The sequence below is a fragment of the Tamandua tetradactyla genome, chromosome 6 (assembly GCF_023851605.1).
Source record: "Tamandua tetradactyla isolate mTamTet1 chromosome 6, mTamTet1.pri, whole genome shotgun sequence".
NCBI lineage: Eukaryota > Metazoa > Chordata > Mammalia > Pilosa > Myrmecophagidae > Tamandua > Tamandua tetradactyla.
Window position 1 is genome coordinate 162,449,772 of NC_135332.1, and position 27,019 is coordinate 162,476,790.

The 27,019-nt window shown below is 42.4% G+C and overlaps 1 protein-coding gene and 1 non-coding gene across 2 annotated transcripts in view; one reads left to right on the forward strand and one right to left on the reverse strand.

Annotated features, from left to right (window-relative positions):
- Positions 1-27,019, reverse strand: part of EXT1 (exostosin glycosyltransferase 1) — a 298,729-nt gene that overhangs the window by 224,515 nt on the left and 47,195 nt on the right. The gene's annotated exons all lie outside the window — the stretch shown is intronic.
- Positions 24,547-24,654, forward strand: LOC143689223 (U6 spliceosomal RNA). The gene has a single exon (XR_013178681.1). It is a non-coding gene; the product is annotated as a U6 spliceosomal RNA (small nuclear RNA).

Genomic DNA, 27,019 nt, shown 5'->3' on the forward strand with positions numbered 1-27,019 from the left:
TGGAAGTGACCCAGTTTCATTTCAGATCCCTTTGGAATCTTGCTCTAGGTGATGCTGAGACAATCCCATATAGGTACCAGCATTTTTTTTAAAAAGGAATCTGTGTATCAGGGACAGGTTTCCTTGGTTACCAGAATCACAAGGCCATGTGCCACTTCAAACACTTCCTTCCAGCTATCTTAAGACAACATTTTCTGGAACCTGTGCAGAGTCTAGCTTCATCTAGAAGAGAACAATGCTAAAGGCTGACAATACCTCTTAGGGTTCTGGAACTTGGCTGCTTGTCTGCAGCTGCATTTTCAGGCACAGAAACACCCGCATTCCTGACAGTGGTGGAAGCGCACAGGTATTCATCAAGACTGCTCGGCCTCGCCTGCACACCTGCCTGATGGCCTGCAGGCGCTGGGCAGAGCTCCGGCTTGCTCCTCTCCCGATGTACTCTCCGTCTGGAAGCTGCTGTGACATTCAGGAGGACTGCTAATTCAGACGGCACTGAGGCCATGGCCGCTCTGATTCTACCCCCTACCCCACCCGCCTCTGGCTACGAGGGCAGGAGAAACAATCACTCCAATGGCCAAACGTGATACTTACGGTGCCCTTCTTTGCACCAGGGGCTGGACTCGTCACTGGGAGAGCAGGGATTTGGTCACTGCCAGGAAAGCAGAAGTAGAAAATAGAAAGCCCCTCTGGCCACAGGCGTTAGGTAGAATTCAAACCCAGGTCTAAACCCATCAGAAGTCAGTACGTTTTCCAAGTCCACACTATGGGAATCTGCCACAGATCCACTGACAACTAGCACAATTATTGTAAATTTTTAAAACAAGTTTCACATTTTTATAAGGTCACAATTTTTAAATTAGGATACTATCGATGGTTGCCATTTCTTGCTAAACTGGAATATTTAAAAGAATAAGTAGAAAAACATATATTTTCCAAAAACAAACTTTCCCCCAGAAGCCAAATGAATGATTTTAGATGCAATTTCTATGAATTCGTTTCAAACTCAGACACACACATACCTATTACATCCACTATCAAAACCCACAACTCATAAGAGGCACAGTTTCTCAATGGTACATTTAAAAATGTATCCTCCTCAGAAACATGATTTATTTCACTACATAGCTATGGGCATGACCACATTTGGAACCTAAACTGAACACTCAATCTATAAAAATTCTGTATGTGTGCTTCTCCAAACATAAAATTAAAAAAATTTTAAAAGTCGGCATGATGGCTCCTTTAGGAATCTTCTACTTATGCAGTATGAAAACTTAAATTTGGCGAATTCACACAAAAACAGATTCTATAAGCTCTTGATGTGTGGCAATAATTTACTCCCACCTCTCTTCTACTGCCAGCTAAGCGTGGCCCCTGACCTCATTCAGCCTTCCAAAAAAGAACCTTTACAAAACTTAAGCAGTTATGCCCCTATTTTATCACTGGGTCTCTTACCTGCTTTTCTTTTTATTTCAAGTCTCTCTTCATCTATCTATGGCTTCCAAATCTATATTCCTAAATTCCAATTTACCCCTAAAGTCCACTTCTATGTTTCCAGCTGCCTAGCAGGCTTCTTCATATACATATGCTCCTGGGTATTTCAAATTTGACATGTATCAAACTACATAATCTTCCTGCCAGATTCCTAAGCGTGCTTAATAGCTCCAGGAACAAGCCAGAAACCTCAAAGTTCCCCCCAGCTCCCACACACCCTATCCTTTCTGGATACCTCTCAGCTGCCTCCCTCGTCTGCATCCTCCCATGCCTCATTCATCTCCAGCTTGGGATGCTGCAATTGCACAAAAACGTATCTCTAATTTTAAGCCTCTTCCCGCTACATTCCATCTTACCCACTGCCAGAGCTGTAACTCAAAATCCCACACTGATTCATCAAAAACTTCATAAGAGTTTTTTCAACTGAGTGGGATAAGGCCATATCATGGGATGATTTCCTTTTTTGTATCACTTACTCCAGTAATGTTTCCATTTTTAATAAACAAATGTTACTTTTTTGATCAGCAATAAGGACAAGAATGCATACATTTAAGTGGGTCACTGCACTGGATCCACAATAAAGTCAAAACCCCTTAGGGCTCAGGCAGTTCGTTCTCATTGGTCCCTCAACTAGCTCCAGGCACCAGGCTCCATACCCAGCACTGCTCTCCTTTCACTAAATGGCCTTTGAACTGCCACAAATTTGCAAACTCTGTTCCCCATTCCCAGACTACACTTGCAGAGGATTCTTATCTTATCCTCCCCCCATCCTCCAGCCCTTTCTTATTTCCCAGTGTTTCAAATTCTGCTAAGAATCATTACAGAGTCCAGGGACACAAAATCAATCAGAATCTCCAAGGGAGAAAACTTGGCACCTGAATTTTTGCTCCACAGGTGATTGTAAGATTCAAGAGTATAAACAAGCCTCAAAAACGGAAAAGTTGGGAAAAAGACTTGAACAGACACCTCTCAGAAGAGGAAATACGGATGGCCAAGAGGCACATGAAGAGATGCTCAATGTCCCTGGCCATTAGAGAAATGCAAATCAAAACCACAATGAGATATCATCTCACACCCACCAGAATGGCCATTATCAACAAAACAGAAAATGACAAGTGCTGGAGAGGATGCGGAGAAAGAGGCACACTTATCCACTGTTGGTGGGAATGTCAAAGGGTGCAACCACTGTGGAAGGCAGTTTGGCGGTTCCTCAAAAAGCTGAATATAGAATTGCCATACGACCCAGCAATACCATTGCTAGGTATCTACTCAAAGGACTTAAGGGCAAAGACACAAACGGACATTTGCACACCAATGTTTATAGCAGCATTATTTACAATTGCAAAGAGATGGAAACAGCCAAAATCTCCATCAACAGAAGAGTGGCTAAACAAACTGTGGTATATACATACGATGGAATATTATGCAGCTTTAAGACAAGATAAACTTATGAACCATGTAATAACATGGATGGACCTAGAGAATATTATGCTGAGTGAATCCAGCCAAAAACTAAAGGACAAATACTGTATGGTCCCACTGATGTGAACGGACATTCGAGAATAAACTTGAAATATGTCATTGGTAACAGAGTTCAGCAGGAGTTAGAAACAGGGTAAGACAATGGGTAATTGAAGCTGAAGGGATACAGACTGTGCAACAGGACTAGATACAAAAACTCAAAAATGGACAGCACAATAATACCTAATTGTAAAGTAATCATGTTAAAACACTGAATGAAGCTGCATCTGAGCTATAGGTTTTTGTTTTGTTTTGTTTTGTTTTGATTTTACTATTATTACTTTTATTTTTTTCTCTATATTAACATTCTATATCTTTTTCGGTTATGTTGCTAGTTCTTCTAAACCAATGCAAATGTACTAAGAAATGATGATCATGCATCTATGTGATGATGTTAAGAATTAATGATTGCATGTGTAGAATGGTATGATCTCTAAATGTTGGGTTAATTTCTTTTTTTTCCGTTAATTAAAAAAAAAAAAGAGAAGGGATAATTGGAGATGAAGGGATACAGACTGTACAACGGGACTGGATATAAAAACTCAGAAATGGACAGCACAATACTACCCAATTGTAATGCAATTATGTTAAAACACTGAATGAAGCTGCATGTGAGGTATAGGTTTTTTGTTTTTGTTTTTTTTGCTTTTTTTCTTTCTATTATTGTTTTAATTCTTATTCTGTTGTCTTTTTATTTCTTTTTCTAAATTGATGCAAATGTACTAAGAAATGATGAATATGCAACTATGTGATGTTATTAAGAATTACTGATTGTACATGTAGATTGGAATGATTTCTAATTGTTTTGTTAATTCTTTTTTTAATTAATAAAAAAAAAAAAAAAAACAGAAAAGTTTTGGTACTGGATGGGGGTGATAGGACAACTTTGTGAATGTTATCCACACCGCTGAATTATATATTGGAAAGAGGCTAAAAGGGGAAGATTTAGGTGATATATTTGTTACTAGAACAAAAATTTAAAAAAAAGATAGGACTATGCAATGCACTAAACCCTAATGTAAACTATGGGTTATAGTTAATAGTATAACTATAATAATATTCTCTCATGGACTGTGACAAAGGGTACAATGCACATGGCAAAATGTTAATAATGGAGGAGAGTGCTTTAATTTCCTTGACTGCTCAAACAAATATCTTGCACAGGGCTAGCTTAAACAACAGGGATGTGATAGCTCAAGGTTTTGAGACCAGGAAAAAGGTCCAAATCAAGGCATCATCAAGGTGATGCTTTCTTCTGAAGACTGGCCTTCTGGCCTGGATGGTGGGTCCTTTGTCCTTACGTGGCAAGGCACAGGAGAGCATCTCCTAGTCTCTCCCTTCTCAGTTCCCTTGAATTCCAGCATCTTGCTTCCAGTGACATTCTCTCTCCTGCCTTTTTCTCTCTGTGCCAGAATTTCATTTGGTTTATAAAGGACTCCAGTAATTGGATTAAGACCATCCTGAGTAAGGAAGGTGTTTTACACCTTAACTAAAGTAACCTCATCAAAAGGCCCTACTTACAATGGGTTTACACCTACAAGAATGGATAAGTTTAAGAACATGTTTTCCAACAGATTTGTGCCTATTTGTGGAGCATTTCTTCTGTGCCAGGGACTGTACTGTGCTGTGGCTTTCAGCAACATCAGGACCTCTTTCAGGAGGATGAAATTTTAAGGGTCACCAAATCCAGCCACCCTCTCAATGCTGGATGCGTGCTTCAGCACAGCCTCCAGAAACTTCCCTTTGCTTTCTGCCTAATTAAACCCTGAGGTTTTAATTTTTAATTTGAAAACAGTTCATAGCAGCCAAATCTACTTCCAAAGTTGCATCCCTGGGTGACCTACATATACCACCTGCACACATTGATACAGCACTTCCTTGTTAAATGAGCTCCGAATTTGAACGGAGACCCTGTACTTTCCCTGACTCCTTTACACAACTCTGCAGGGCAAATATGACTTCTCCCATTTGCTGAGAGGCAAATCCAAGGAGTGAAGCAGAGATTGTAAGTGAACGTGGTCTCGTTTAAGCCTTAACTCTTTATTAAACTACTAAGATCCACTAAATTATGTCTAAAGTATGCCCACTCACTCCCCCATCCATTTCCGAAAGTTGGTTTGAACTCTGAGCATGAACTGTACGTGAGGTGTCCCCCATTTCTCTCTTTCATGGGGACCCATTAGTTTCTTTTCTAGAACTTATTATAGTCCTTTCTGTTGATTTACTGTGTACTCTCTGTCTTCTCACACGCACACACACGTGCATTCCTAGATCAGGAGAAAGTTGGCCTCTTAAGGACAGTGATTCTGAATTTTGAGTTCACTCCACTACATCCCACTATTTGGAAAACCAAACACAAAATATTTGTGGGATGCATGAAGATTCGACTCTTTCAGTAGCATCTAATTTTGAAGAGTGTAAGTATTTAAAATAAAAGTGTTCAGCTAGCTATGCCCTGATCCCTTATTTGCTGATTCTGTCTTTTACTGTAGGGCGAAATATACAATCAGTTTCAATATTAAGGACCAGAAAGTAAAATGAAAAGACTGCCAACTGGTAATATCAAATCCAAACACCAGAAAAATGAGAACTTTCTTGAAGAAAATGCTGATGGATGGCTTTCATCGAACACACAAGAAGACACCAGGAATTCACATGAATGATGAGTGAAGGTGAAAAAAATTTCCTTTAGTTGAGGTAGCAAGATGGGATACTAACTGAGCAGGCTTAATGGTTTCTCCAAAAAATAAACAGATACACAAACAGAATAAAACCATGAAAGCAGAAAGGCAGATAATAGCACATCTATTAAGAAATCTGCGTCAGCATTTTCACTTTGAATTTTCATTCTGAAGGGTGACTACATTTCCAAATGTCCATGAAAGCACAACCCCCACAAAAAAAACACACAGTTGTGCAATGTTGAAAGTGCTGTTCAATAAGAAGCTTTCTGGCTCATAAAAATCTCAAATGAGAAACAGAAAGATGCAACTTTTGACCTCTGGAAACTTCCTTCACATTATGGTGAGAAACCAGATTTTAGTGTACTTTTATCTGTTATTTTCAACAAATTTCTCCATTGTTCAAAAAGACCCTCTAGCCTTATACCACAGATTCACACTAACTCCTGCAGCAACTCTTCTTTCTAAAAGTATGTCAGTTCTCCAGAGACGGGAATCCCAAATGTATTTAATTAAAGTGATGAAAAGCTGTAGGAAACTATTTTTATGTAGTTTATTTTGGTTAACTTGGGAGATGACGGTAGGAGAAGACTCTCGGCATATTCGTTTGGATTATTGATTATACCAAACATCTTTCTCTTATTTTCTTCCTTTTGTCTGTGCTTTTGCCTCAAGCCTTTAATAAACTGGATACAAAGCCTGTTGGGCCAGTGCTATGTTCCATTCTATCAATGGAAGGTTCCTTTGAGCTTCCTTCAAGAACACTCATGCAACAACTGAAACAAAGGTAGAAAAGAAGGATGGTGTACTTCAGGATCTAAGAACCAGAGACAGGTCTGTAAGGCACCCATCCAAACTTCACCTCTTTCCTCCTCTAAGCTCCTGCAGTTTCTATTAAAGTACTTACCATATTCTGCCCCATTTCCATAAATTTCATCTTCTCCAGCAGACTATAAGCACAGGTCCCGGTACAAGGAACCATCTTAATTCTCACAATGTGGAACAGAGGCCTTAGAAAATTCCTGTCCTGTCAATTCAATGAATTGTCCTTGTTTAATAAGGGGTAGCAGCAATTGTTCACATCACTTCTGTCACCTGAGCCATGAAATTTCCAACTCTTGGGCCATCTGAGACTCGGACCTGACCCAGACCCCTAGAGAGAGGAGCTCGCACTCTAAGCTATAAGCTCCCCAACCTGTCTGCTTCACACTCAGGTTATTGCAGGGAAACCAATTTTTGTGCAAAGCAAACACTATCAGTAGATGGAATTAAGCAGTGAACTCACACACTGTCACACATGTATTGTAAATTTTTTTATTTACAACAAATAAGAGAATAACCAAAAGTTATCCGTATGGGACATTCCACAATTACAACATTATAAAGGTGTGCTCAAGTCAGAAAGACGTTGGGATGTCCCCCTCCAGGCATCAGGCAGGTACCCAGGTGCAGAGGTACAGAGTCTGAGCTTTGAAACCACAAAATCCTGGTCTCCAACTTCCACGTAGAACCTGTGTGCCTGGGCCACGTCTGTGCTTGATTAATTCACTACAAAAATCTATATCCAGTACCCAGTAAGTGCCAGGCACCTTTCCAGGCTCTGGAGATACAGCAGTGACCAAACCAGGAGGCTCCCTGTCCCAAACGACAGCGGTAGTGATAACAATGATACCTTCTTCTTCGGGATATAGTAAGAATTCTCCACCAGTACTGCAGGTGTCTGGCACACGAATTGTGTTCCTCAATAAGTGGTAGCTGTTATTTAAATCAGGAAATGTCTGTTCCCACATGTTGGAGGAAGTATATGGGATATACTTAAACAAAAAAAAAAACAAAAAAAAGGAAGGCTACATTGGCCAAATGTCATACTTGCCTCTCTGGACAGCTATGCAGATGAAAAGGTTACTTTCCTTGCTAGGAGGGGTGTGTATTATTTGTTCTTTGAGACTTAGAGCACAAGGAGGGATTCCAAGAAATCTAATTGTGGTCCCTGGTGCCAAAGAAAGGCAAGGAGCCACCTTGCCAAAGGAGTCCCAGGGCATGTCTATCAATGGCCCTGCTCATGGGTCCTTCAATCCGATCACAGAGCGCGAATACGTGTTCCCGGAATCCTCCACCCTCTTTAATTGTACTCTGTCCTTGACCCTGTTTCTCCTCTTGCCAAGCAAGCCCTTTCCTTCCCTCCTTGCACTGATATACTTCCATTCACCCTTAAAGACCCAGTTCATACACAGCCACGTCTGAAGGCTTCCTGCACTCCAAAATGCACGGTTAGTCTCTCTCTCACCTCTGCTCATCTGAACACTCATCAAGCCCCCATGTACTGAAACATTCTTGTTTGTTTTATACCCATTTTGAACCTAGATATCCTCCTTGCCCACCCAACACAAAACTCAGGGCGGTGGATACTCCTCAAACATTTCTTTCACTCATTTTTTTATGGAGCACCTACACCATGGCAAGTTGTGCTCTCATGTGCTGGATATATGGCAATGGACCCAACAGCCCAAAAGGCCTGCTCTATGGAACTTCCATTCTCCAACAGGCTTGCAAGCTCCATGCTTACCAAAACTTGCTCTGCGGTTGCTACATCTCCCACAATGTGAACACACAGCAGGCACTCGATAAATATTCATTGCATTTCAATTCTTACACCTCTCCTAATACCAGGAGGTTGTGGGGAAGGGGATGCAAATCTGTCAAAAAATAGGTAAAAGTCTAACTCTCTTCCAGAAAAGAAACTGACATAAAATTTCCAAGAAGAAACACCATCCAAAACATAAATACTATTGGCCACGTGGCGTTCTCCATGTTCTCATCAACCCTTCTAGTTTGGTTGTAGCAGGCAGGCCTTCCCCTCTTTCTAGTTCAGCTGTGCTCTCTGTGGAAAATCCTCAAACCCCCTCTCCTGACCTTCAGGAATGGGTAAAACTGCAGGCAAGCGAGATAAGACACATTCCTGGGATAGAAACCCCCTCCCCTAGCCTTCAGGAACTGGTGAAGCTGCAAGTAGGCAAGATAAGACATTCTGGGGTGGGGACCCCTCCCTTAATGGTTCAGCTTTGGGCCATCTCAACTTAAATCAGCCAATTGTTTACCTTGTCTTTAACATGTCAAAGAGTCTATAAAAGCTAAGGTTGCTTTTTGTTTGGGGCTCAGACTTTCAGAAGTTACTCACCGAGTCCTATGGCCATAGCAAATAAAACCTGCTTCCCGAAACTACGGATCCTTAGTCTCAGCCTGTTCTAACTTCACGGAACGTTCCTGGAGGTCCGCGGCCTCGTTCCTGGTTTTCGTGCTACATGGTAAAAGTCAATATATAACTTATATAATATATAAGTTGTTTGTTTGCATGGAATTGTGATCTTAAATGGTCACTCAAAAATGTTTGCTCTGCTGTTCTCTCTTAGCTCAAAATGATTGTAATCCAACATCTGGGTTACCAATGTCTCCGTTTACTAGGGCTGCTGTAACAAAGTACCACAAACCAGGTGGTATAAAACAACAGAAATGTATTGTCTCTCAATTCTGGAGGCCAGAAATTCGGATTAAGATGACAGTGGGGCCATGGTTCCCATGAGTCTCTTAGGGTTCTGGACGCTTGATGGCAATGCAGAGCATTTTTTGGATCGCAACATTACTCCATCTCCATCCCCATTACATGGCTGCCTTCTCTGACTGTCTTTCTGTTTGTCTCTCTGTGTCCAAATGTCCTCTCTTTATGAGGACATCAGTTATATCAGATTAGGCACCACCCTAATCCAGTTTGACCTCATTTTATCTAACAACATCTTTAAAGAGCCTATTTCCAAGCAGGATCGCATGCACAAAACCAGGAGTTAGAACTTGAACATATATTTTGGAGGAATACAATTCAACCCATGATACTGCATAATGCAGACAGAAATGGGCATTCTTTCCCCTTTAGCTAACATTTTCTGTACTCCTACAATGTCCCAAGCACTATGCAAAACTGCTTGTTGATCTCATTCAATCTCAAGAAGTTGGTTCTTTGATCCCATTTCTCAGCTAACAAAATGGAGCCCCGGAAAGGGTTAATCCCACATCTCTCAGGTGGGTGACCAAACCAAGAGCTGCTGCCCCCACAGCCTGGATGCTGTGCCAGGGGTCAGCAAGCTGTGGCCCGAGGGCCAAGTCCAGTTCACAGCATGTTTTCTGTAAGCAAAGTTTTACTGGAACATAGCAAATGTTCCAGCTTACCTATCATCTATGGACATTTTCATGTTAAAACAGAATTGAGTGGTTAGGACAGAAACCGTGCAGCAAACAAAGCCGAAAGTATTTACTATCTGGCATGTCACAGACAAAGTTTGCCACTCACTGGTCCATGCTATTCCAGTAAAGATAAAATATAAGTGTCACCAATCTTCTAAAAGGCTCAATGATATTGTATACACAGCACAGAACTTGCAACAAAAGCTAAAGATTTCTAATGACCTTAAAAACCTGGCATGGGGCCAGTCCTTGCCAGCCACTGGCCCTTCTGAACTGTAAGTTGAGCCTGGCTTTAGTGAATGCCTCATTACTCTAACTCCCATTTACAAATAAATATACTCAGAACATAAGAAGTATGTATTACTTGCAGAAATGTCTGATAATAAAGAAACTGTCCCACCGTTCAAAAGCAATAGAAGATTTATCCATTTCCTATGCAAAATATTATACTTAGGCCTAAACAAACGCGGGAGGAAAGCACAAGTTCAACGTAAAGGAGAGATGGGACGGTAGTGGCGGTATGAGCCACTCTTCATTCAAGCTCTGAAAGCAGTGGAGTTAGACACTGAGAGATTCCACGTTCTCCCCAAATGTGCAGTCACGGCCTGTGCATAATCACGCAAAGTGTGGCACTGCATCGCATGTAAGGAAGGCTGCAATATAACTGCCCAGAACCTAATTCATCATCTTTTTCCACTTAACAATCAGCCTCTCCTCCTGTGTTCTCGTCTGTTAATGTCACCACCAAAACTGGAAGCTGAGGAGCCCTCGGGCCTCCTCTGTCCACGATCTTCCATATGGAATTCTTTTCTGAGTCCTTCCACCAAATCCCTCCTCCTCTTTCTAGTCCTGCTGCCTTCAGGCAAGTCAAGGCCCTGTTACAGTTGAATGTGTTGAAATCCTAATCCCCAGTACCGCAGAATGTGAGCTTCTTTGGAAATAGGGTCGTTACAGGTGAGTTTGGCCAGTTACAATGAAGCCATACTGAGTAGATTGGGTCCCTAATCTAATACGGCTGGTGCTCTTATAACAAGGAGAGAGGAGAGAAGACAGTCATGTACCGACAGAGGCAGAGGAGTTATGCCACAAACAAGTCAAGGATGGGCAGCCACCACCAGAAGCGAGGACAGAGGCCAGGAACAGATTCTTCCGTGCAGACCTGAGTCAGAGGGGGCAATACCCTGCACACAGGGGATCATGCCGTGCCGGGGCTGAGACACAGCTGGAAGCCCAGGACTGCCGGCAAAACCACAGAAGCCAAAAAAGAGGTGAGGAAGCCTTCTCCCCTTCAAATTTGGGCTTTCTCACCTCCAGAGATGGGAGACAATAAATTTCTGTTGCCTCAAGCCATCCCATTTGGGAACTTTGTTTACTGCAGTTCCAGGAAACTAAAACAGGCCCCCATTCTCTCTGAAGTACGCACTTCTTTGATTAGCCTTGCCCGGGTCTTAGGGTCTCCACCCCACCCGACCCCCCTCCAGTTCCCGCTGGGCTACAAGGTTATCTTTCAGCAGTGTGCCTGGTTTCCTGCTTACACACTGCCCTGGCTCTTCCCTTGCTACCAAGTTAAAGGAAGTTATTGACCCTATGGATTCAAGGAGCAGGAAATGCTTAGCAACCAGCTCCTGAGGCTTGAGGCTTCTGCAGTGTGAGCTAAGGTCTGCAGGAAAGTTCAGAGCCACGCACAGAGGCTGGCGGCTCCCAGCCCCCACCTTCACCTGGGCTGCTGCGTGCACTCCACAGCACACCCCGCTTGTGACCCCCAGAGCCCAAGAGGGAAGGACAGGTGTGTGCATTGCACCGACAAAAGCGTGTAGAGCCCGAGGGTGCAAGCACTGGCCTGGGTTTCTCCAAGAGGAAGTGATGGAGGAGGAATTCAAACCGTGGACGCTGACTGTCCAGCCCACATGCAAACCGCTTCCACTCCTGCTCCCGCCACCTCTGAATTCCTTAATCCTTTGTATTCCTCTGAAGTTACTTTTAAAAAATTAAACCTAGAATTACATTTATACACGTCCCTTACAAAATTGAAAACTCCTGGAGGGCAGGGGCTAGTTTCATTAATCTGTAAACCTTCTCAAATACCTAGCCTGGTGCCCAGCTGGAGCTAAATGAAGAACAAAGGGACATTCCTTCCTCCAGGAGGCAGACCAGGGGAATGAAACAGAAAAGAGCGCTCAGAAAATCCATCAGCACAATACCCCAGAGCTCTTTCTTTATGGTTTGTTTTTACCCCAACATATATTTACCAGGACTTTCAGAAAATAATTTTGAGGAAACAAAGACCATGAAAAATTAGCTGCCAGATCTGGAATGGGGCGTTTCTGTGGAGGAGGGCTACAAACTAAACGAATGACCACAGAGCAGCTCTCCTACGGAGAGTAATGCATTTTACTCCAAAATAGAGGAAAGCAGGGGTTCTCAACCCTGGCCGCACTTCCGAACCACCTGGGGAACTTGCAGAAATCCCTATACCGTGCCTAGTCCAGGCCAACTAAATCCGACTCTCCGGGGTGGGGGCGGGGGAACCCAGACATTGCTGTGATTTTTCAGGCTCCCCAGGTGCAGCCAAGGGTGAGACAGCTGGAGTGAAGGATCCTGAGTTGGAATCTCGACCTTACTAATTACTAATTATACAACTTTGGGTAAGATACTCCCCAAGCATCCTTTTTCTTCAACCAGAACAAACAGGAATGTTAATGATATTTAACCCTCATTGGGGTTCTTTTAAGCCCTGAATGAGATGACACATCAAAGCTCTTAGAAATGCACCCAGCACATAGAAAGCACTCACCTAATGTTAGCTATTTCTATCATCAAAGTTACAATGGGTTTACAATACATATCTCAGAGCTCAGGACTAGATGTGAAGTACTTGATACAGAAAGTACTTAATAATTGTTGTTTCTCTTTTCCCAGCCTTACATTCCACTCACAATAATTAGTCTGAACACCTGATCTCAACTGAGGGCCCTAAGGTTAAAGAAATCTAGTTCCCCAACGCTCAGCTAGGATTGCCAGACAAAATACAGAGACATACTTAATGCTAACACATCACTAATTGTTTATTGGAAATTCAAATTTAACCATGCACTTTTTATTTTTATTTGCTAAATCTGGCAACCCTACACTCACTGGCCATTTAAATTTAGGTTAAAAAACATTTGGGGCGGGGGGTCACAATCTAGTCGATAGAGTCGACAAAACATAAAAATCAGCGATGAGACCTTCACCTCTGTTCTCTGGGAGACAGGAAGCACTTTACTACAACTTATAAGCAACTCATCTGCTCCCCTGCAGAGGGCAAGTCAATGCATTGTTCAGATAAACAAAACACAGGAGGAAACTATCCGAAGGCAAAGGAGAACAAGAAGAGCGCAGCTTTCCTAAACTGACCCCTATATTTTGCAGTCACTTATCTGACACATCAATCGAGTGAACAGTATATTTCAACAGCAATCTTTGTCTCCTGGTGGAACACACTGCAACCATCCCACAGAGCAAAAGCCAGGCTATAAATTACTTAGTGCTACAAAGGATGCAGTACAAAAACCCAAAGCCACATTATGGGCTTTGATAGTTTTATGCCTTATTTATCCCTAAGCTCTTGCACATTTTTTTGTTCTGTTTTTTTTTTTTTAAATTAGAGAAGGTATAGGTTTACAGAAAAATCATGCAAGAAGTACAGAATTCCCATATACTTTTCCCTAGCAACATTTTGCATAGTGTAATACCTAGTTAAAACTGATGAAACAATATTATCATACTATTATATATTATTACACTATAGTCCACGGTTTATATAGGGTTCACGGTGTAGTACAATCCTATTGTTTTTATTTTATTTTTTCTGGTAACATGTGCAACCTAAAATTTTCCATTTTAACCACATTCAAATATACAATTCAGTGGGGTTAACATCATTCACAATGCATGAGCATATTGTTTCTTTTTTTTTAATTTTATTTTACCCCTCACTTTCCACCAAAGCTGAGTTTCTTTCTGGCCCTTTAAAGCAATTTTTTCCCATTAGAAAAACAGGCAGAAAAAGCAAAGCCATCAGAAAAACAACCTTCTTGAAACCCATTTCACAAGGTATTTATTCTGAATTCTCAGCAAAAGGACCCCAGGGAAATGTTAAGTTCTGAACTACGTCATGTATAATACTGGTATATGTGTAAGAAACTGAAGATTAAAATCACTACAGAAGAAGTTAAGAAGCATTAAAAGCCAATGACTCAGCTAGTTCTCGAAGAGTTGAATTAAATCAGCCACTAGATTGTTCATTGATTATCACAAACGGCAAAAGCTCTCCTGCAAAGGCATGTTTTCCACTTCACTTGGCTAATCCCTTCTGAACAAGGATCCAAGGAATGAATATTATTTATCCAATGGCAAGCTGCACAAATTAATCACACCCAAGCACCATGCTGGCAGACAACCACAACCTATAAAATAATTCCAGACTATTATCATAAGTCAATAGCAAGAAATAAAGCTCTGTTCTCAATTATTGCCCATCCCCCCTCCCCCCAAAAAATCCCAATTTATAAAGGGTTGAAATGACACCCTCCCCATTTTCTAGCCAACTAATTTGGACTGATAGGTGACAAGAAAATATATTTTAGAAAGGAGAAAGATAAGACGGAAGCCAATTTTTTCAAAAAACAAGAAAAATAAAAGGCCAAATGGAATATCAATCATCAACGTGCACACAATTCACATTTAAATCCAAACCGAAATGAGCGCGTGGCATCAACATCACCTGCACTCTACAGATGATGTGCAGGTGAGTGCCACATAGACCAGCAACCTAAATGGGCTTGATATGATCTGAATAGGATATTTTTTTCGACCAACAGCTGAAACTAACTCATTTCACTGGACCCGAAGCAGACTGAGACAGCAACTCATGGGAGCTAGCAGCAAGCTGATGGCAAAGTTCCTATTTCACAAGGTGGCTAATAACGCACGGTAAAGAGACAGCACAAAGAGAAAGGGGGGTGGGGGGTGGGCAGGAGGACAAGAAATGCCCCATTCACGAGTCCCGCATCCCTGGCTGCAGTCTATCTGAATGCTGCTCTTGTGAGGCTGCCAGCTTTGAAAGTAAAAAGAGCAAAAAAATATGTGTAACTTAAGTCAGGAAGAAGGGACGTCTCTGTTTGCTGGGCTTGCTAGGAGACAGAGGGAGACACGGCCAATGAGCCTTCATCTTCAGATGGAGAAGCTTTTTCTTTCTTTTTGGCCTGTGAAGTTGCCATTTAGAAAGCGACCACATCAGGCTTGCCCTGGTAGTGGGGAAAACACAGCCCTGGAGGCGGAGGCAGCCGCAGGGCTACAGGGAGTTCCCTCGGTCCGCCCCGGGCACACACGCTGCTCAGGGTTCCCGCGCCGCGTGGGAAACCCTCCAGCAGGAGCCAACGCGCCTGCCTCTCACTGAGCGGTTTCTCCTATGTCCCGCTGACGGCTCGGTGCCTGGCGTGCTTTTCTTATCTTACATTCAGGGTCAAGATCAATCCTATATACTCGTTCACCTGGCGGATAAATGCCATTTTGCTGCTCTCACGGGGCTGAACAGTCACCAGTTTCCGTAGAGGGAGGAGGGACAATGGATTAAGGAAGAAGAAAGTGAAAATGAGTTTCTCTTCAGCTATTGTCAGACTTGGAAAAGGATATTTTCTGCTCTACTTCTGCCTTAGATGCCTAGGGCTGCTGTAACAAAGTACCATGAAGGAGGCCACTTGATGAAATTTACTGTCTCCCAAATCTGGAGGCCAAGAGTCTGAAATGAAGGTGTCGGTGGCCCCACGCTCCCTCCAAAGTCTCCAGCTCTAGGATCTCCCTAGATTCTGGTGTTTCCCAGGAACAAATCCTTGGCCTTCCTCGGGTTGGAGATGCAGACTTCAAGCCTACCTCCTTGTCACAGGCCCGTGTTCATCTCCATCTGTCTTTTCTCCTCGTCTTGTAAGAACTCCAATCACAGTGGCTTAAGGGCCTACTCGACTGCAGCACGACCTCATTTTAACTTAACTAATTCTACCTGCAACAATGCTGTGCCCGTTTCAAAGTAAACCAGAAAAGCCACGCTTTATTCCTGATCCAATCCTGGGGGAGCAGCTGTTACTTTTACTCTTTATTCAATAATGTAGGCTGGACTCTTTTGATTAGATAATCTCCATGGAGATGTGACACACCCAATTGTGAGTATTAACTTTTGATTAGATGGAGATGTGACACCACCCATTCCTGGTGGGTCTTGATTAGATTACTAGAGTCTTTACAAAGGGAAACATTTTGGAGAAGCGCCAGAAATGGCAGAGCCTACAGAAATAACAGAAGTCTCAGAGCCAAGAGAGAGAGCAGATGTAGATGCTTGGAGAACAGTTGCTTCAGAGAACCGAGACTTGGAGTCTGGAGATGCTTGGAGCCCAGCAAATATCACCATGAGATGCTAAGCAAGCCAGAACCTGGAGAGAGCCAAGGGGAACCAAAAAATGAAAGCCAGCCCCAGAGAAGCAAAATGAGGAACCCATACACAGACAGAGACCGAGAGCATGGAGCCCAGGAGCAAGGGACCAGCAGGTGCCAGCCACGACGTGACTTCCCAGCTAACAGAGGTGTTGCAGACCCATCAGCCTTTCTTGAGTGAAGGTAACCTCTTCTGGGTGCCTTAATTTGGACACTTCCTACTTCCTTGAAATTGTAAACTTGTAACTTATTAAATTCACCTTCATGAAAGCTGTTCCAGTTCTGCTATATCACATTCCGGCAGCGTGCAAACTAACACAAACACTATTTCCAAATAAGGCCACATTTTGGGGTCATGGGTCCTTCCGCCTATCTTTTTGGGGGACACAATTCAAACTAAAAAACCAGATCCACTTGAACTGGGGTGCTGAGGAAAGAAAATGATCTTGAAATATCAGTAACACTGAAAAGGAAGCACACAAACACTGACCAAGGGCCCATGAGGAACCCAACAGCACGCTATATAAATAATGCCTTGCGTTTGTTATCTCACTCCATCCTCACCAAAACCCACGAAGGGAGAATAATCTGGAATCATTTACCTTAGGAGAAACGGAGGTATGGGATGGACCCAGTACCAAATAACTCTAAAGATTGTGCCCTTCCAACTCCTGACGGCTCTCCATTGTCTATCTGCCACTGCACCCAGGGCTGGCAAATTTTTCTGTGACGAGCCAGTTGGTAAACATTTTAGGCTTTGCGGGCCATATGGTTTCCATCACAACTACTCAGCTCTGCCACCATAGCGGGCGAGCAGCCACGGACAACTTGCAAATGAATGAGCGTGGCTGGATTCCAATAAAACTTTATTTATGGGCGCTGAACTGTAAGTTTCATAGAATTTTCACGTGTCATGAAATTTTCTTCTTGTTTCTTTTTTAGCCATTTAAAAATGTAAAACCCGTTCTTAGCTTGCAGGCTTTTAAAAAAACTGATGGGGGGTGCATGGGTGGTTCAGTGGTAGAATGCTTACCTGCCGTGCGGGAGGTCCAGACTTGGTTCCCGGACCATGTACGCCCCAAAAATAGAAAATAAAACTGACGATGGACTGGATTTGGCCTGAGGGCATCCCCTTCTCTCCATTATTCATCAATAATATCTCGCATGATGCCAAGGAATGGGGGGGGGGGGGGAGTTGATTATACCGTCCTAACAATTAGATGGGCAAATGGGGGAGAAAGTGGCCTGTGTTATTTATTGTTGCTTAAAATCTTACTGCCATGTCAGTGATAGGCCAAGTGTTTTGTTTTGTTTTGTTTTTCCAGCACACCATACAGAAAGAATGTAAAAATCCCCTGCCATCAACATTGGCAGTGAAAGGATAACCCGAGCATGTGAATACAATGATGTCTCAATTAAAATAAATTCAGTTTGCTTACAAGCATGCAATTTGAAAATTCATCCTCTTTATTTTTAAATCTCTGAAATAGCCCGTAAATTCAGTTTGCATCCAAGGCACAACTCTCCCTCTCAGTTATCCTGGAGGGAAAAGAGGGCTGAAAAAAGCCATTTAAAATTAAACAACAGGGGAGGATTTGATTGGGCAAGGAAACCACAAAATTTAAGGAAGGTGACAGTGGGATCAGTAAGACATATGACATTATGAACATCTTTCCAAGTTAGCTAATTTGAGAGTGTGGAGTTAACTTGCCAACTAATCAATGCATTTTCTCCCACGATTTTTCCCAAACACAGATTGCTGGCCAGTTGCTGCGAGTGAATGCAGTCATGATAAACGCTACGCTAACAGTATCAGTGCGATCAATCATGTTCTAAATTGCTCCTGAAAATATACTGCCTCTACTGGCTTTTCTTTCTCCATGGCCGGTCTATCTTTTGCTATACATTCTCCACACAAAGTGTAACCACATTTTGAAGTCAGTCAAGGCCTTGCCAATGGCCTTTCGAAAGGGAGTTACCATCCTATATGCTTCCCGAAAAGAAAGGTGTGCCTGGGTGTGGCGACATTTCTAAGTGGCAAGGGCAGCTTTGAGGGTAATGGATGAACTGACTTAGTAGCTGGGAGTCTTTGCACTCCCAGTGTCTTTCCACATTAAGGTCATACATGAATTGTGCCAAGTAACGCTCACCACCGTCCACCCTTTAATAATAGAGCACGGAGGGTAGCAAGGACACGGTAAAGGCTTCTCGCCAGAACTAAGAGACTGAGGTACCACAAAACACTGACCAGGGGGTATAACTAGTGATTTTTATCCTTTGTTGAACCACTAGAAATGCTTAGGGGCGACTGTCCCAAAACAACCCACATGTCATTTCCCTCTGAATCTCACATTCAAATTTTTTAAATCTTTGCACTTTTTCTTTTTCTTGGCAATCTTTAGGTCTTGATGACAAGATATGGATAAACATTTTGCTTTCATTTCAGTGCCTGCTATTCTATTTCATTTTAAAATATTATTTTGTATTATTAATAAATACCATATTATCTATGTATCGCTTTCTTACATTATATTTATATCATTTTTTTTCTCTTTCAAACTGCTAACCCCAGTAAACTGAGCAAGAGAACCAAACGAACCCAGATTGTTGGAGGATTTTACAGACATTTAAAGCCACTGGGGTAAAGGTGGCATCAGATTTACAGAATGACATGTGCCTGACCAGAGAACAAAGACCAAATCTTAGGAAAGGAAAAACAATTCTTTAAACCCTGTTTAATATTCACCTCTCCAGGGCAAGTACTGGACCAAATGATTCTCACTTTGTTTTGGAACATTTCAAATGATGTTCCAAAGCAGTTTAGATTCATTCAATTAGGTGAGTAAAGAAAGTTAATGATAAGAAGCAAATGTTATTAAATAGCTTCTGTTCAGGATAGAAGGAGCCCATCTGTCTGTAGTGAAGGCAACACAAGAGTTTAAAAATAATCTGCCTTCCCCAGGGGAAGGTGGCTCCAGAAAGAGGGCATCTCCTTTGTGTGTCTGGAATGAGGAATCTGGGAGAGAATCCTGGACTGCTGCAGTCTTGGGGGATCTGTCTTTGAATTGGGGACACATTGGGTCCTGAGCTTGAGAAGCCTCTGCATCGGTCACCTTGCCAGGCTCTCCACGTCCTCGGCATCCTCGGGGTGGCAGTGAGGACATTCCGGTTTGTTGAAGGCTGACACATCCCTAATGGCATTTCCTAAGCAGCCTCGAAAGCGAGCATGTTGTGAAAGCAGCAGAAGGCTGGAGGATGGAAATGGTCACGGAAGACAACCCGGCTGGGCTATAACGAGGCCTTGAGGGTCACTAAACAAGTCCCGTTGGAATGGAGGCCCATTCTAAGCTCTTTTGGGGGGTCTCTTTTTGGGGATCTCCTTCTGTGCCTGAGGTGGTCTTGATGCTGGATGAGGGAGATTCTCCTCTGGCCAAAGCCACTCTCAGAAGTTCCTTTCCAGCGCGCCGGCCCCTGCTTCAGTAACAGCCCCCTGCAAGCCCCGCTCTCACGTCCTGCTCTGCTCAAAGAGACGTCACTCTTCTGTAATCACGTGAAGATCATTCAATTGGCCCGAGAAGGAAGAATCAGCTCAGGGACAAAGTACCATCTTCCGCATTTATCTTTTGATATCCTAGTTTCAGACTAATTTTTTAACAGGTCTCTTTCAAGAGATGAACACTTTAAAAATCAACTGAGCGGAGCTAGAGATAGGAGTCCCTTTCGCCCTGCCCCTCCCCACCCCCAGGCTGCTTTGAAAGCCTTTTGAATAAAGAACAGCAATGCTGTTTTTTTAAGCAAATAATAAATGGTTTCAGTTGCACTGTTAACTTATTTATTCCTTACCCATCCCTATGTGGTAGGTACTGTTATCGTTCCCGTTATATAGTAGAGGGGACTGAGATAAGGTAGGTTATATAGCAAAAGCTACACAGCTTGTAAGGGACAGGACAGGGTTCGAAAGAGGTCTGCCTGGCTCCTGGTTACTTCTACACTCGGAGCGGTTTATTCCACTCTTTCTCTAGCAACTAAGCTTCCTTGTCTTTCCCTGGCTTTAACCTACACCTTCACTGCACGCTCACACACATACACACACACACACACACACACACACACACACCAAAAAAAAACAAAACAGCTGATTTATTTCGTCCTCTTTCTGTACTTTTACTCAGCTGGTCTCTTTCCACATCCTCTCACTCCTGTATAGCCTCCAAAAGCTAATTCAGGTGAAGGCCGGCCTGAGACGGCCAGCCCATAGTAGCTAAGGGCCCCAGTTTCAGCTAAAACACAGTGCTGTGACCGGTCCCTACCAATAATCACTGCCACTGCATTCCAGCCACGGCCCCACGCCTCTGCAAAAATATGCCTCGACATATGTTATCGCGAAACAAAGACACTTATCTCCAATTTTTCCTGTGGCAAAACTGAGGCTAAGAGAACTAGGGGATTCAAAGGCATCAACTGAAGGCAGTGGGAAAAACAGGATTCAGCCCACATTCAAAGGGCTCCAGAGCCCTGCTCCTGACTGCTTCCACTGCCTCTGTGCTTCTGGTCGAGGCAGGCACAGGTAAGATCACGTCTCACACATGTCTCCAGTTCTCCCCAAGTACCTGCCGGAAATGTTCCATACATACCTGCTGAGGGACTCATTTGGCAATAACAATCTCTCTGAGGGTCAGGGGCCACTAAGAGAATGAAGGCTCTGCTGTAAAACTTCTTTTTTATTACCCCCACATGTACATAAGTTGTTCTCCTCATTTTCCCCTATTGCATATATATTTTTACAGCTTTACAGGGGTATAATTGGCATATAAGAAGCTGTACATATTTAAATTATATATTTTAATGTTTGACATATGCATATATTCATGAAACTATCTCCCAATCTCATGAATGAAAGAGTCATCATTCCCAAAAGTTTTCTCGTGCCCCTCTCCATATCACCACTACTCACCCCCCACTCATTTCCAGGCAACCAGTGATCTCCTGAAACTGTACATTAAGTTGCATTTTCTAGAATTTATATAAATGGAATCATATGGAATATACCCTTTTTTCCTGTGGCTTCTTTCACTCAGCATCACATTTTGAGGTTCATTCAGGTAAGCATATATCAATAGTTCATTCCCTTTTATTGCTGGGGGGTCTTTTATTGTATGGATATGCCATGGTTTATCCATTCATCTGTTGATGGACACCTGTGCCGTTTCCACCTTGGGGCTATTAAAAATAAAACAGGCTATGACCATTCATGTACAAGTTGACATTTTCTTTTAAAGCCATCTCCATCCAAAGGAAAATTTTGCCAGATAATAAAATTGTGTTAAATTTTGAAACTTATACCAGCATAAAGAAATAGAGATGAGAAACAAAGCTTGCTCTCTTGTTGAGTGGGTCCTGCAGAAGTGGCTAGCAATATGGACTTCCAGATCAGGTGGCCCTGTCTTATCATTTCGACATCCCTAGTAATATGTTAACCTAGTTTCACTTTGCCTATGTATAAAATCAAGACCATAGACCCTCCTTTTTAGGACTATTGTAGAGATTAAATGATAGTGATAACCCACACAAAACCTAAACCCCCATGCTCAATGTAAAGTGAGAGTTCAATAAATATGGGAGATAATTACTATTAATGTTATACCTATTATGAAAAATGACTAAGCCTCACTACTCCTTCAAGCAGAAACTCCTATTATTTTTGCCAAATTTCCACATGCTGATTTCCCTTAAGGGATCATTCTACCACTCTGAAATCCTATAGCAAACAAAAGGTGGTCTAATACAGTGCTTTCCATGCCTCCTTTGGAGGTTTAAAAAAAAAAAAAGACACAAATGTAAAAATCTCAAAAGAAGTGACATACCATGACAAAGAATACATCCAATATAACCTCTTCCCTCCAGGTCTAATAGGGCAGAACTAGTAAGAACATGTTGCACTCTTCTAACTAGCGGCTCACTGTGAGTCATTTGATTATTTACTCATCAAAGAGAAGGAAATGAAAACGGATTCAGCCAAACCCAACTAGTTTCCAGGAAGACTGTGATAAATGCTCCCCACACATCGGTTTGCTGACTCCACCTTCCCATCTATCAGGACCCCAACATCTACCACTTATACTTGTGCAGGCAAGTCGGTAAAGGGAGTGTTCTCCAGAGAAAGTAATTGGCCTTGGGTGAAGCAGCAGCAGACTCTATAATTAGAGCTTGGGTGCCCATCTGTAAGGAAGGGATCCTGCACCCAGGATGGAGAGTAAGCTTCCCACAAAAAACAACAACATGCGAACTAGACACTAGAATGACCAGAAGAGCCCATGGATGGGGCTGTTTGTTGACAAGTTCCACCAGGGAGAAGAACCTGGAGGGGAACTTGGTGTAAGTTTCCAACCTTAGTTGGGAAAGAGGTGCCCAGTGGGCTGGGTAGCACAATTCTTAAGCAAAGAGGCCAACTCCTCAGCCCGAAGGAGAACAGCTAGCTCCTGGAGAACAGCTAGCTCCTATGGTCTGATTTATTTTCTCAAAAAAGAGGCCTTGGGATAGAGTGGGAACATCATTAGAGATGCTTGTCCTTCTGATTACAGTATCTAGGAGGCTGCAGGGTAGTTTAATGCAGGCGTGGGGGACAGGCCAGCCTCTCCTCCCCTGCCTTCTCGAAATAGCCTTCCCGAACCCCCCTAATAAGGTCCCTAATTCCTGCTTCCATCGTACTATTTAAATCCCGGTAATTTAATACAGTAATTACTGCATGTATTTATTTGTATAATTATTTGTTTACTGTCTTTTTCCCAGCTACACTGAAACCTCTAAGAGGGTTGCCTTTTTACCCACCACTGCATCCTTGACACAAAGCTTGAAGCACACAATAGGTTCTTAATAAACATGTGCTGAATTACATAACGGGGTTGGTTGAATTCATGAATGCTCAACTTCCAGTCTCTGCCAGGGTCCCGACTAGTATTGTAAGAACCTTGAAATGGCCATCTTCCTACAGGACACATCAGCTCTCCAGCACCCAGACCAGCACCTAGCACATCACAGGTTCAAAAACTGTCTGCTCTCTCTAAAAACTCTACCATGATTCACAACTGAACAAACTGCTATCACTACCTGGAACCTTCAGTTACTTCAGGAGACTATTCCCTAAAGATAATGTATCTTCCAGTACTTCTACACCCTATAACACCAACAAACACATAACATAAGGAGGAAAAAGTGATTTGGGGTATTTTTATAGCTAAGAAAACTTACTAAAAAGCCCGTATCAGACTGGAAGTAAGTGATAAGAACGGGTTTGCTTTTGGTTGTAGGAAATAAAGAAGGAAAACTTGTTTCTGTGCTCTGGGACTTACAAATTAACGTTCTAAAGTTTGGAAGTAATTTACTTTATCTTGTTCAGCAGCCACACTACTTACCAGTCAAGTAGAAGTAGCCAATATTTCAATAGAAAGTGGAAGTATCACCTAAAAGCAGTTCATACTTTGGCAAAAATTGCCAACTTCAGCCATAAGCGTACACGAATGTTTTCCTTCACCACAGAGATTTAAATCTCTAACAACTCTGTAGTTAGATAAGGGAAATAAATTAGGTAGCAGAAGTTCTTACATTCCCTAGAATGACCTCATGTAAGGAGAAACCCATTTCACTAAATGACTGAAAAGAAGCAGGCATAAAACTTTGTTTTAAGTTTATTTTGTGTGAAACAAGTTACCTATACCTTTCAAAACTGAGAATTTCTAGAACTAGATTTTCATTCTAAAGAGGAGTATTTTAAATGCTAGCAACAATAAATTTAACATCAGATGATCAAAAACTGATCCAAGTTTTTTCATTGAAAAATATTTTATGTATGCATGCATTGCATGCTATAGAGTAAATACACTGTATATAAATCCAGATGGAAAACTGTATGGATAGACAGACCTGTATGACTCACTGATTGTCTGACTAATAGCCAATTTTTTCCAAAATGGAGATATATGCTGGTTGAACCCATGGGAAAATATTGGCTTCCATTTCTCTCAACCCAGTCTCCAAAGTTTCTCTCTTTCTCCCTTTCTATTTCTCTCCATTAAGGCCCCCACCTTTCCTCCAACCCAAAGAACCAAAATTTTTTCAGAAGTGAAGATCAAATAAAACCATTACCCTTGTGCTCGCTTCGGCAGCACATATACTAGAATTGGAAAAATACCAAGAAGAGTAGCGTGGTACCTGCACAAGGATGACATGCAAATTCGTGAAGAAATGATCCATATTTAAAAAAAATAATAATAATAAAATAAAATGATTTTAACAAATCATTACCCTCAATGTGCACATAAATGGCTGAAAAAATGGTAGGAGGATCCTGGCCAAATTTGGCCTGGCCAAGGCAAGAATCTGAAATCCTATTAATTCAAGCCTATATTTCAGGGTTGGTAGAAGTCTTTTTGGGGACAGGGGAGGGAATACAGCAGTTCTCAGTAGCCAAGTTCTAAGGGTATAGTTATTATGCTAAAATATTTTACTGTTAACTTGTTTAGCTGGTATTTCAGTTTCATGGTTGCTAAAACAAATACCATAAAATGGATTGGCTCAACAACAGGAATTTATTGGCTCAAAGTCTCAGAAGCTAGAAGAGCTGCTTCCTCCCAGGGTCTGCATCTTCCAGCTGACCAGCAATCTTTGGTGTTCCTGGGCTTTTCTGTCACATGGCTTCTTTCTCCTCTGGATTCTGCTGACCTCAACCTTCTGGCTGCTCCCCATGGCTTCTCTCTCCCCTGTCTTCACTCTGCTTATGAAGGACTCCAGTAGTCCAGATTAAAGCCGAACCTGATTTCAGTGGAGCCACACCTTAACTGAAATGAACTCATCAAAAGGTCCTATTTACAATGGGTTCACACCCCCAGGCATGGATTAAGATTAAGAACATGCTTTTCTGGGAGACAAAATTCCCAGCCACCACAAGGCACCACAGCTGGAAATTACCATTTCCCAGAATGCCCTTCCCCATTTGGTCCTGGGTTAGAGCTGGCCATAGGAGGAGCTTGTGAGAGATCTAGAGAATAGAAGGGAAGCAGAGACCACTACTCTCAGAAGGTCAACCGTGACATTGTGACAGACAGATGGAAGGTAGTCAGTGAGTCCTAGCTTGTTTCACTTTCATCTGCTCTCATCTTTGTCACCCTAAACGATGGCCCTGCTGACCAGCAGTGGCCCCAGTCCACCACCAGACATATGGCTTCAGACTGGAGACAGGAACTAAACAGGTCACAGCTTCTTAGAAACCTCACATACTCTCCTTTGTGGTCCCTCTTCAGCAGCCCAGCTCCAAATTCTCCACCCACCAGCGCTTCAGGCAAGTAGTTAGGGAAACCTTGTATCTTCTAACTCTCCTTCTAGACCTTCACTTCCCCAGCTCTCTGATCTATGAAAAAAGTCCAAATTCCTTCAATAAATCCCTTAATCCCATAATACCAACCATGGATCTGCTGCTTTGCCTGAAACATGGCTGATAAATAAGATAATAAAGAGAAAAGATCTCAGCCCATTGCCCCTATGTAAATACTGATCCACTCATGAAATAATTTGCAATCTTCATCCAATTAAAAAACATGTTCATTAAAGAACATGTTTCTCTAGTCCTATGCATCCACAGACCGAAAACACACTGAACACCTGCAGATCTTCGCAGTAAACAATGTCATCATCACTGATGCCTCACTACAGTGTACAGAGGGTCCAGTACCTGCAAAAAGTCCAATATTTTGCAAGACAAACAAATAACTCCCGAATAATGGTAAATAAGTGACTTCCTTCTTGTGAATTATGCCCTTTTCCCCAGATTCCACACACTCAAGTACCAGTAAATTCATTTATCACATGCCTTAAACCGGTGGTCACAAGCTGCGTTCCTGTGAGCTGATTCTGGCCAGCAGACATGTTTGTTTGGCCCCAGATTTTTTTAAATGTTTGAGTTGGTTCCACCTTTTAAAAATTGGGAGATTTCACCTAAATTCCACATTTCTAATTTCACTAGAAAGACCTGATGACCCAGCCCCACTAACCACATTTCATGCAAACATTTCGGTTCTCACTCTGCCTGGACGCAGGCATTGTGCCTGCACCCTGAGAACATGTGAGAGTGCAATCCTCAATCTGTACTCTTAGGAAGCCTGTGCCCAAGTCTTTGTGAAATGTTTGAGTTTCCCTAGTTGTTTTACCCATCTGGGTACTCAGCTGGTGACCTGTGGTTTTGAATGGTCTCTACCAGTAACATACTGTGGGTCATCTACATTTTGGGTTACTTTAAATGCCTACCTGTTCCAGGTCAAAACCTAGCACCACCCTGATGTCAAAGAAGAAATGATTAAGAAAAGGCACATACCTTAAGCAATTAAGGGGTTGTACCAACACGCCCAGGGACAAGCTGTAACACCAGCTAGCTCAGCTGCTCCATGGAAAAATCACACCATCCAAGCCTGTGGAACATGACTATTATTCTTCACCAAGAAGGCCAGTTTGTGAAAGATATATCTGCTTTCTATTATTAAAAGCCCCTGTCGAGTATCACTTTCTCATTCTCTACATCATGTGGGGGAATGCGAAAGCAAAAATGGAAATGGCTGCACTTTCAAGTGAAA